We start from the raw sequence: 12274 nt of genomic DNA, 5'->3' as shown, positions 1-12274 counted from the left end.
AAACAAAAACCGGTTGTGTGTACCCGGCATTAGAGGTGCCTCTCTTCTCTTTTATACCCTGTAAAAAAATGCTTGATATACATAGTGCTTTGAATTACAAGCATGTTTCCATGGTATATGGTAACTACACTAATGTAATCCGAATGCTAAACTTTGTTTCCCCCGGTAGATATTGCATGCTAAAAATACTGATGACAGTGGACGTCGCAACAGATTTACAAAGAAGGTGTAGGAAATGTGTGCATCCTTTATTCATCTTATTTATATTCCACTGATTGCACAGCAGATTAACAAGATAAAACCACAGAATAAACAGATCTTCACGTCAGCGGAGTGTCAACTTTATACCCACATAATCTTTACTTTCTAGCAATGCATTTCACACATTATGCAGAAGTACAACATATTCGCTTTCATTAGGGCTGCAAATGCTTCACATTACTTCCCAGAGAAAAACAAGAAGACAAAATAACATTGCACATCACTGGTACATACAGGGTGTCCCCGGATTGGGAATGTGTCATTTGGAATTTTCCAGGTCAGCTATTAAATCCAGGGGCCCATTTAGAACTGTGGGCTGTGTTTAACGAACGTGTTATGACACGTGTTAACGAGCATTGCATTTAAGTAGCCTCTTCATACCCTAAAGCTGGCGTGTCCAAACTATGGCCCTAGAACTACCATCAGCACGCTACAGGATTTTATCTGGCCCTGGGGTCCATCAAAATTCCTCGGCTCGCAATAGATGTGCCAATCTGTGTACTGAATTGCGGAGACAAGCACATTCACTACCAGCCATTAAGCCACCCGTGAACCTTTTCCAGTCCCCAGTAAAGATTCTCCACTCATCCACTGTGGTTGGTTGCTAGGAACCAATGACATGGTTGACTCCCCCAGCATTTACAGGACTTCCTCCATTTAGACCTGTTCTGCCTCTTGGCTTTGCCTGCTTTGTCAAATGAAAGGTAAGGGGGGATTTTGACCACCATTCACTACTGATGTTGCGAGTAGGCGCTAGTCACAGCACGAAACGCATCAAATTTTACTGTACCCAGCACTGTCCATGATGTCTTTTGCATGAAGAATCTATGAGGGTGAAGCGTTGCAGCGAATTCTGGATTTCTTTTGATTGCAAGGGAGGATTCTGTTGGACACACATGGATGTATAGGGAAATGCTGCAGGACACACATGGATTTAAAAAAAAAAAAACACATATTCAAAGTTCACTTACCAGCCAGCTTGAAACAAACCAATGTGTCCTGTCTAACAGTTAACTTTAAAAACAAGGGGCCAGATTCAGGTACATTTGCGGCGGTCTAACGTATCCCATTTACGTTACACCGCCGCAAGTTGTACGGGCAAGTGCTTGATTCACAAAGCACTTGCCTGTAAACTTGCGGCGGCGTAGCGTAAATCCGTCCGGCGCAAGCCCGCCTAATTCAAATGGGGAGTGTATCATTTAAATTAGGCGCGTTCCGGCGCCAAACGTACTAAATATAAGCCATGAAATAGCAGCTGTAACTTTATGACGGGAAAAGCCGACTAGCGACGACGTAAAAGAATGCGACGACCGTGCGTACCTTCGTGGATCGCCGTAAACAGCTAATTAGCATACCCGACGTGGAAAACGACGCAAACTCCACCCAGCGGGCGCCGAAGTATTACACCTACGATCCGAAGGCGTACAAAGCCGTACGCCTGTCGGATCGAAGCCAGAAGCCGTTGTATCTTGGTTTGAGAATTCAAACTAAAGATACGACGCAGCAGATACTCCGGCGTACTTTTTCTGTGAATCTGGCCCAAGGGGTTTAGTTTGCATGCCTTTGCACATACATGTGTAAGCTGCAGAGGCCACGTCACAGCACCGCAGTGTACAGCAGTCCTAACTAAATTTTAAATTCTTCAAAGTTGGAGCACATAGTCAAGTGAAGGGACTTCTTAAGGTCAGGGCAGCCATCAGGAATTTTGGGGCCCCTTACACAGCTTCAGGCATGGCCCCCCCTGGAGCAGAACCGGGGGGAGGGGGTGCTGCCGCCTAAAATTGAGAAGCGGGGGGAGGGGGGGGTGCCGCAAATTGAGATGTCGGGGGGGGGGGGGGGGGGGGGGAGCCTTTACAAAAAAAAGAAGAAATAAAGAAAAGTATATATATAAAAAAGGGGGTAGCCATCCGGGGCCCTGGGGACCTCTGGGCCCTTTAATAAAAAGAAAAAGAAAAAAGAAACCTCTGGGCCCTTTAATATGTAAGGAGGGACTGCTTATAAAACATATTTTGTTTCTGGCCTGTAAATATATGTGTAGCACCCTGCTATAAACAGGGACTACTACCTAAATTTAGCTTTTGCTGGGTAGTCATTGGCCCAGGCAGATTTATAATTTAGTTGATCTTCCCCCTAAACTCGATGTGGTTGTGATTTCTCATTGCTGCCAGTAGGTAAAAAATGCTCCTGTCCCTTTAAGGCACAAGATATAGCATAGTGCTTCTGCCATATTATCAGTTTCTTTCTATGCTGTACAATACCTAGTTGATCCTGCCTGTTCCTGTCTTCCCCTCTGTAAACTAACCACGTCAGCCCCCCCTGCCCCAAAGCACCCATCCCCCCCCCATTTGAGAGCATGTGGCCTGGTACGGTTCAGGGGGGGCGCTCTCTCGTCCCCCCTCTTTTCCTGCAGCCTGCCAGGTTGCGTGCTGGAATAAGGGTCTGGTATGTATTTTTGGGGGGACCCCTACGCCCTCTTTTTTTATTTGGCACAGGGTTCCCCTTAATAACCATACCAGATCTGAAGGCCCTTGTATGAATTTTAGGGGGAAAATACCAGACCCAAAGGGCCTGGTAATGGACTGGGGGGGCGGGAGAACCCATGCTATTTTTTCAACGAGTTTTATCTGTATTGCCGAGACCCAAAAATGAATTACAGCCGCAATCAGTTTTAAATAACTTTTTTTTCCTTTAGAAATTTTATTTTGCTGCGGGACTGTTCTAAACACAGGAAAAATGTGCCACTTTACAGGCAACTATAGACTACCCCCAGGCACGATATTTAAAGGAATATTTCACTTTTATTGTTTTACTTTAAGCATTATTAAAATCACTGCTCCCACAAAAACTGTAATTTTTTTAAACTTTTTTTTGCATTTATACATGTCCCCTGGGGCAGGACCCGGGTCCCCAAACACTTTTATGACAATACCTTGCATATAATCAAAAATGTGTACTTTTGATTCTTTCATGTTCGTGTTCCATAGACTTTAAAGGGGTTGTAAAGGTACAATTTTTTTTTCTCCTAAATAGCTTCCTTTACCTTAGTGCAGTCCTCCTTCACTTACCTCATCCTTCCATTTTGCTTTTAAATGTCCTTATTTCTTCTGAGAAATCCTCACTTCATGTTCTTCTGTCTGTAACTCCACACAGTAATGCAAGGCTTTCTCCCTGGTGTGGAGTGTCGTGCTCGCCCTCTGCCTTGGACTACGGGAGAGTCAGGACGCTCTCTACGTTGATAGAAAAAGGAGCTAGTGGGCATCCTGACTCTCCTGTTGTCCAAGGGAGGGGGCGAGCACGACACTCCACACCAGGGAGAAAGCCTTGCATTACTGTGTTTAGTTACAGACAGAAGGACAGGAAGTGAGGATTTCTCAGAAGAAATAAGGACATTTAAGTGAAGGAGGACTGCACTAAGGTAAAGGAAGCTATTTAGGGAAAAAAATGTACCTTTACAACCCCTTTAAGGCTGGATTCACACCTACAGTAGGTGAACCCGATATTGTGTCAATCTTGCTCTCTTTCTCGGCGAGATTGAGCACCTACGAGCCCCATCGCGGGAGCCAGCGCCGAGCTGGCTTGCCGCGATGGAGACAGAGCCGTCATAGAAGCGACGGGAGATCCGACTTGGATTCCCGCCAATTCTACACGTGTGCGGCGTTTGTTATGAATCCTGAGGGGGAAGTCCCCGCCGGATTTTAAATAAAAATCCGGCATGGGTTCCCCCCTCAGGAGCATACCGGGCCCTTAGGTCTGTTATGGGTTGTAAGGAGAGCCCCCCTACGCCGAAAAAAACGGCGTAGGGGGTCCCCCTACAATCCATACCAGACCCGTATCCAAAGCACGCTACCCGGCCGGCCAGGAAGGGAGTGGGGACGAGCGAGCGCCCCCCCCCTCCTGAGCCGTACCAGGCTGCATGCCCTCAACATGGGGGGGGTTGGGTGCTCTGGGGCAGGGGGGCGCACTGCGGCCCTCCCACCTCAGAGCACCCTGTCCCCATGTTGATGAGGACAGGGCCCCTTCCCGACAACCCTGGCCGTTGGTTGTCGGGGTATGCGGGCGGGAGGCATATCGGAATCTGGGAGCCCCTTTAATAAGGGGGCCCCCAGATACCGGCCCCCCACCCTAAGTGAATGGATATGGGGTACATCGTACCCCTACCCATTCACCTGTAGGAAAAATGTAAAAGTTAATAAACACACCACACAAGGGTTTTTAAAATAATTTATTTTTCTGCTCCGGAGGCCCCCCCTGTCTTCTTTATTAGCTCTGTTTACAAGGGGGGGCTTCTTCTTTGACGTCTTCGGGTGGGTGGGGGCCGCCATCTGGCTCTCTTCCACCGCCGGGGGGGGGTCGCTTTTAAAAAAGCCCCCACCCCCCGGCGGGTTTCCTCCGGCGTCTTCTTCTGCTATCCCGACGGGTCTTCTCCGCTATCCGGGGGGTCTTCTCAGCTCTCCGGGGGTCTCCTTCAATGTTCGCCGCTCTCCGCTGTGAGTTCTTCTTCCGTGCTGTGACGTCATGTTCTTCAGTTCTCTTCTTCTCCCGATGTTGACACGTCGCCTCTCCTCGCTGCAATGACGGGTGCGCGGGTGCATCGGACCTATATAGGCCTCACAATCCCATCATGCTCTGTACCTACCCATGTGATACCTACCCACGTGGGCGGTGGAAGCGACCCCCCCTGGCGGTGGAAGAGAACCAGACGGCGGCCCCCACCCACCCGAAGACGTCAAAGAAGAAGCCCCCCCTGGTAAACAGAGCTAATAAAGAAGACAGGGGGGGCCTCCGGAGCAGAAAAATAAATTATTTTAAAAACCCTTGTGTGGTGTGTTTATTAACTTTTACATTTTTCCTACAGGTGAATGGGTAGGGGTACGATGTACCCCATATCCATTCACTTAGGGTGGGGGGCCGGTATCTGGGGGCCCCCTTATTAAAGGGGCTCCCAGATTCCGATAAGCCTCCCGCCCGCATACCCCGACAACCAACGGCCAGGGTTGTCGAGAAGGGGCCCTGTCCTCATCAACATGGGGACAGGGTGCTCTGAGGTGGGGGAGCCGCAGTGCGCCCCCCTGCCCCAGAGCACCCAACCCCCCCATGTTGAGGGCATGCAGCCTGGTACGGCTCAGGAGGGGGGGGGGGGCGATCGCTCGTCCCCACTCCCTTCCTGACCGGCCGGGTAGCGTGCTTTGGATACGGGTCTGGTATGGATTGTAGGGGGGCTCTCCTTACAACCCATAACAGACCTAAGGGCCCGGTATGCTCCTGAGGGGGGAACCCATGCCGGATTTTTATTTAAAATCCGGCGGGGACTTCCCCCTCAGGATTCATAACAAACGCTGCACACATGTAGAATTGGCGGGAATCCAAGTCGGATCTCCCGTCGCTTCTATGACGCGCTTGCTGGGATGTGCTGTCACTATTCCAGCGAGTGCGAGATCTCGGCACCATGTCGCCGAGAATCAGCGCGATGCTGTCGTGCTAAAAACACAATATCACAAACACCTACTGTATGCATTTTAGTGCTTTTTGCATTTTGAAAGATTTGCACTACAGAACGTGTTCCATAAGATATCATGCTAAATGAACTGTAGTGCAAATATGCTAAATGCAAAAAGCACTAAAAATGCATAGGTGTTCGTGTGTTCAAATTGTGAACACATTTTTTGCCTGTTCGCAAGTTCTGGTGCGAACCAAACGGGGGGGGGGGGTGTTTGGGTCATCCTTAACTGCCATTACTATTGCCCCATAAGACAACCTATCATGGGAGTTTATTGTGAAGACTTTAGAACCACTTAAAGGAAATATAAATATTTATAACTCTTGTTATAAGATCTCATACTATTGCCATAGGTACCAGTGACACCTACATGCACCTACTGGCAGCTCTGTTTCAAGGACCCTGATGGTATTTGGATGGCGGATGCAGAAGTAAGGAGCTGCAAAAGAGAGCTGAACTCTGCACTCCTGAACCTTGCAGTCCTGTACGTAGCTTAGTCCAGACCTCTGCAATCTGTGTGTAGTGCACCCCTAAAATCTGCACTCTGTACATAGCACACTCCTGAACTCTGTACATACTGTAATGCACTCCTGGTATTTAATGCCAATTTAAGACCCTCCCACAGTCAGTAAAGTCATTAAAGTGTATCTAAAGCCAACTAATTGGGGGGGTTCTAGATAAAGTAGGGAAAGGTTAGAGTCAGGTTTTATTAATTGTGTTCCCTGTAGGGGGAGCCAACCTCTTTATTTGTCCTGCTGACCATTATCACTGGGACTGAAGGTAAGGGCAAATCCAGTTATCAAGAAAATCAAGAATAGAGGGGAAAGCCTCGACTTGGGAGCAGGTAACGTGTTCCAATGACAACTGTAAAGGACATTTCTCACACTTTGGATAGATTTCCTCCAACATCCTGTTGTATCTACAGTGCGGAAAGTAAAAGTAAATCTCTGCAGTGGACATAGATGGCAAAAATTGTATGACAGGGAATTTAACCCTTCCATGTGTAGCACCCTCCTAGATAGATTGCCAGTTTGATTCTGTAAATTTAGTTCTTGCTCTCCTGCAATCAATTGAGCAGCTTGTGGTTGCTTATGGCTGTTCTAGCCTCTTCAGGCTGCAGGTGTGATTGCTTCCCCCTGTTTTCTGGAGTAGTAGGCTGGGAGAGTCAAATGGGCAGCCAGAATTTTTTGTGGTTCCAGCCAATCCCTGGTGGGGAGTGCCTAGCAGGTGACTGGGGGAGGGCATACATTGTTTGGAGCCTGAGTCAGCCCTGTTCTTGTCCAGGAGGAGAAGTTCCCAGCCTGAAGAGCTGCTGCACCTCTGGGCAGCCCAGCTGAAAATGTTGCTTGTGCTCATCGAGGTCCCAGCTGTGGCAGAGCTGGGGGACTTGTTCTGCTAAAATCCCTAAGGCTGAGAGAGGGGTTTCACTGGGGAGTGGTTTAGGTGGTCCATGGGCATTGGGCTTATTGTGCTACTTTGGTGCTATTGTAACATTATTATGGCCCGATAGACTTCAATGAAAACATAATAAAATGCATGCACATGTTTTTGGTGCATTTTTGCCAGTGTTTTGAGTTGGTTGGTAGGAACCAGCCCCTGGGCACAGTTGAAAATAATAGAATTTCCATTTTCATGCGATTCTGTGTGATACAAGTCGCATCTGAAATTACACTTGTGTGAACGAGGCCTTATTATATTCAAATTGGAGGTTGCACATGCGGAACGTTACAAGTACTTAGCATTCAATACACGTAAACCATTTAAAGTCTCTGGCTTATTTTATTGTTAATCGGTAGTAAAGTCTCAGATGTTCAGGATTCCACTTAGAATTTTACCTCCTACATTTGAACATAAAATTTTAATTAAATTTCAACACCTGCTTTTAGGTTCAAACTCCGCCATGTCACATAGATTTTTGCAATGCTATTTTTTTTTTTTATCCTCCCTTTGGCTACACATGCGTTATATAGATATACTGTATATAATTTTTTTCAGAATACAGCAGATATATAAACATGGCACGATGTTCTATTTGAGCTCCGACTTTACATTTTCCGTTGGTATAGATATCACCTTCTTCAGGATTATAGAACAAGTATAGTGTAAATCTAATATTACAAAAAAAATTCACAATACAATATTCAAAACATAATACATCTAGTTACAGAGGGCCTGTGTGTGGGGGCTGTGTGTGGGCCTTCACTGGTGGTGGGCAAACATCAAGGGGACCACAAAGAGTCATGGAGGGGGGAACACTCACTCATTAAGCATCTGAAAAGATTAGTAATATATTGTATGTAATTGTTGGATCTGATTTTTTTTTATAAAGCACTAAAGCGGCACGAATTATATAGATCCACTTACCTTGAGTGTCATTAATTAGTTCCCTATTCCCAAAGGTTATAATATGATGTACAGCATTATTGTTTTTTTCTTCAATGTCTTTATCAGAATGCTATAATTTTCAGTTTGGCAATGATGTTTCTAATGGGTAATCTGTTGCGTAGTACTTCTATATTACCATTAAGAGCTCTAATAGACACCTACTATTTAATAGACACCTACCATTTAATCTGTGGCTATTGTATATGTCTTCAATCTCAAAAGAAGGGGGGGGGTGATCTGTAATAAATGAAACATTATGTCTAATTAATTGTTAAGTAATATAATGCTTAGTTATTTTAGTTATTTATCTATACCTCAAGCATTCATTTAATTAAATGTACAGACAGTGGCGGCCTCTAATGCAGGGCATTTGGTCGCAGCCCCCTAATCCATGCACAAGGCCCCTAAACTACATGCAGGGCGCCGGACACATGGATTCGGCTCGAGGCTCTAATTGGCTTCAAAAAGGATGGCCTTGGGGTGCAGAGCACTGCGCCCGGAGCTCACCCAGTTGTGTGACATTAGCAAATTAATATTTGCAAATGTCTTCCTGTTTCTCCTCCCGGCCAATCGGTTCTCAGGACTCGCTTCCTGAGACCTAAGTCCTAAGACCTGATTGGCCGTGAGTCTTAAGTCCTGATTGACCGGGAGGAGAATCGACCACTGGCATTCGGGAGAAGACGCAGGGGTGAAGCCGCTGAACCCGTAACCAATATGGGGTAAGTGCAGGGCTGGTGGGGGGCCTGGTAGGCCAGAGGAGAGTGATGCGGCGATTGAGCAACAGGGGAAAAGTGGTGATAGATCGAGCGAGCGCCGGGGGGTGGTTGGTTGTCTGACTGGCTGGGGGTGGCTTGCTGGCTGGGGGGGGCTAGCTGTCCCCCAAGAAAATTGAGCACCAACCACCACGGCTTGCAGAGAATATACATACTGATTCCCGCCCAAGTTTGAAAGGATTATCCTGTAAGATGGCACCTAATGACCAATATATACACTATGGCCCGGATTCTTGAAACACTTACGCCGACGTATCTACAGATACGCCGCGTAAGTGTAAATGTGCGCCGTCGTATCTCTGCGCCGTACCCATAGAACTAAATATGCCTGAAATTAGGCTTCATCCGGCCGACGTAAGTTTCCTACGCCGTCGTATCTTGGGTGCATATTTACGCTGTCCGCAAGGGGCGCTCCCATTGATTTACGCGTTGAATATACAAATGACTGAGATACGCCGATTCACGAACGTACTTGTGCCCGGCGCAGTAATATACGCCGTTTACGTAAGGCGTACGTCCGGCGTAAAGTTATTCCACCTATAGGAGGCGCATCCCATGCAAAGGTATGGACGACAGAACAGCCGTCGTATTTTACGTTGTTTACGTAGGACTACGTGAATAGGGCTGGGCGTAGGTTACATCACGTCAGAGGCAGTGATTTGACGTTTCTTATGGAGTATTTTAGACGTGATTCTGAGCATGCGCACTGGGATGCGTCCACGGTACGGCGCATGTGCCGTTCGTTCGACCCATCATTTGCATGGGGTCACGGTTCATTTAAATGGATCACGCCCACCGTCCACCTACTTTGAATTAGGCGGGCTTACGCCAAATAATTTATATTACGCTGGCGCAACGTAGGGAGCAAGTGCTTTGTGAACACCTGGCTTGCCTCTCTGTGTTACGTCGGCGTAGCGCATATGAGATGCGCTACGCCGGCAGAAAGATCTGCGCCGATCTACCTGAACCTGGCCCTATATATATTGTGACAAGTTGGGGAATGTGTTGCTAATTGGTAGTGCCAAACAGTGCGTTTACTCCACGCCAGAAGTATGTTTCAGAGTTTTTTCTGCCCACTTTTTTTTTTTTAAACAAAGCACAAAGTTCACAGTTTCCCACGCAGGGGGGTTCTCACCACAATTGCAAAATAATATAGAATTCACCCTTGTGACCCTCTTTTCAACTTCACTGCTCAGACCTCATGCCCAGAGGCGATTCAGTTTGCATGTGTTGCGCTATATACGTTTTTCACTCACTCACTCTTTGGTCCTCCAGACCATCAAACACACAGTCCCAGTGCTTGTGTTCAAAACAATGTACCTTTGTCAGCTTGACTGTAGCTCTCAGTTGCTTAGGGTGCCCACGTGTCCTGTATTGCCCAGGACTGTCCTGAAATTGGCATTACTGTCCTGGGGCACCTTCATTCTGGGACAATGCAGTGTCCTGGATTGAAATAGAGGACACAGCCACCCTACCAGCTACATTGCCGAACTGGTTGCTATGGCCGCCCCCACCTGGCTTCTAGCAACCAGTGTCGTCACACAGACCCAGAGTAAGGCAGAGCGAGGCACACGCCTAGTGCCATGGATCCAGTCTCCACCCACCTCCTCCTTCTCCGGGTCTGACTCCAGCGCCCGGCGGCATGCAAAGGGAGGGAGTGACTTGCAGCAGGGACTGGCTGGTGTGATTGTCTGCGCTGCTCAGATTGGCTGCCCGACTTCTCTCCTCCTCTGACCCGACTGAGGGACCTCAACCACTGGTATAGAAATTAAGCAGGTGACACTCATCACCAAAGGGGATAGTAATGAAGCAGGTGACACATGGAACAGTAATGAAGGTGACACAGGAAACTGGGAAACAGTAATGAAGGCAACACAGAGAATTGAGGGTATTGTAATGAAGGCGACACAAGGAACTGAGGGAATAGTAATGAAGCCTTCATTACCATTCCCTCAGTTCCCTGTGTCACCTTCATTACTGTCCCCCAGTTTTCTGTGACATTCTGAAGGGGAAACAGAAAACTGGGGGACAGTAATGAAGTTGACACAGGGAACAGAGGGGCCATTAACAAAGGTGACACAAGGAACTGAGGGGACAGTAATGAAGGTGACACAAGGAACTGAGGGGACGTTGATGAAGGAAACAGAGAGAACTAAGGTGACACTAATAAAGGAGACACACAGTGAACTGAGGAGACACTAAATAATACTGATAATTGATTGCCCGGCCACCTCCTCCTCTGTCTGGCCTCTGGCAGCCTCGTATTGCTGGGAAGCCCCCCGGGGAGCTGTGTCCTCAGCCACATGTGCGTGTGAGAACTCTGCGGCTGGAACGGTTGTCTAAAAATAAATGTGTCAGAGAGAGGTGAGAGCAGGGTGTCATCTGCACACTACGCCTTGCATCATGACTCCCAGGTACTGTACACCCTGAATGGCAGTTTGGAAATGTGGTCACCCTACAGCTACTACATCCTCACAGACTCAGGCCTTTGTCTTTCCTGACCTGGAGACTCTGGGGTTACATGCACCTCACAGCTCTCTTCACACACTGACCCTCTTGGGTGGGTGGGGCCACTGACCTCTAACTCTGGTTTTAACATGACTGCAGCACACACCTGCATTATCAGTGTGCCTGCTTCCCACCTGGCCCAGATCACCATTTTAAACAGCGGCACAGTCTTGACCTGCTACAATATATTGTAATGTTTGGGGGACCAGCTTGATCGCAGGACACAGGCTTCTTAAATCAAAACTGAGGTTTATTAAACTTAAATGGCTTAGCAGCAGCGAAAACAAAAGAAAAAACAGTCTCACCGACTTGTACAGCTCAGAACTGCTATCGCAGTTAAACAGTCCTTCCAGGTAAGTCCTTCAGTAGCAGGTTTTTAGGCAGGACACTGCCAAGTCCTTTCACAGCTTTTCATAGCTTCCACAGCTTTCCTTGTCCACCATTCACCATCCATTGGACTCTCCTACACTCCTCCACTCTCACCTGCACTTCCTGTCTGCTTTAAACTACTTCCTTAGACAGGCGAGTTAACCCTTTCCATTCCCTTAAAGGCACCACAGTCAAGAGGGGAAATATAACGTCCTTCCAGGACCCAGCCAAGGCGTCCTGTACAATATATATATATTTTTATATATATATATATATATTTTTATATATATATATATATATATATATATATATATATATATATATATATATATATATGTATTTATATTTGTGTGTGTGTATACAGCATATATATCTTCACAGTAAGAGCTGTGAAAATGTGAAGCCTCGTACACACGTCCGAGGAACTCGACGGGCAAAACACATCGTTTTGCTCGTCGAGTTCCTTGTGAGGCCGCCGAGG

This window comes from Rana temporaria, chromosome 1, assembly GCF_905171775.1.
Source record: "Rana temporaria chromosome 1, aRanTem1.1, whole genome shotgun sequence".
NCBI classification, from domain to species: Eukaryota; Metazoa; Chordata; class Amphibia; order Anura; family Ranidae; genus Rana; species Rana temporaria.
The sequence above is the reverse complement of the archived record's forward strand: the minus strand, read 5'-3'. Positions refer to the sequence as shown.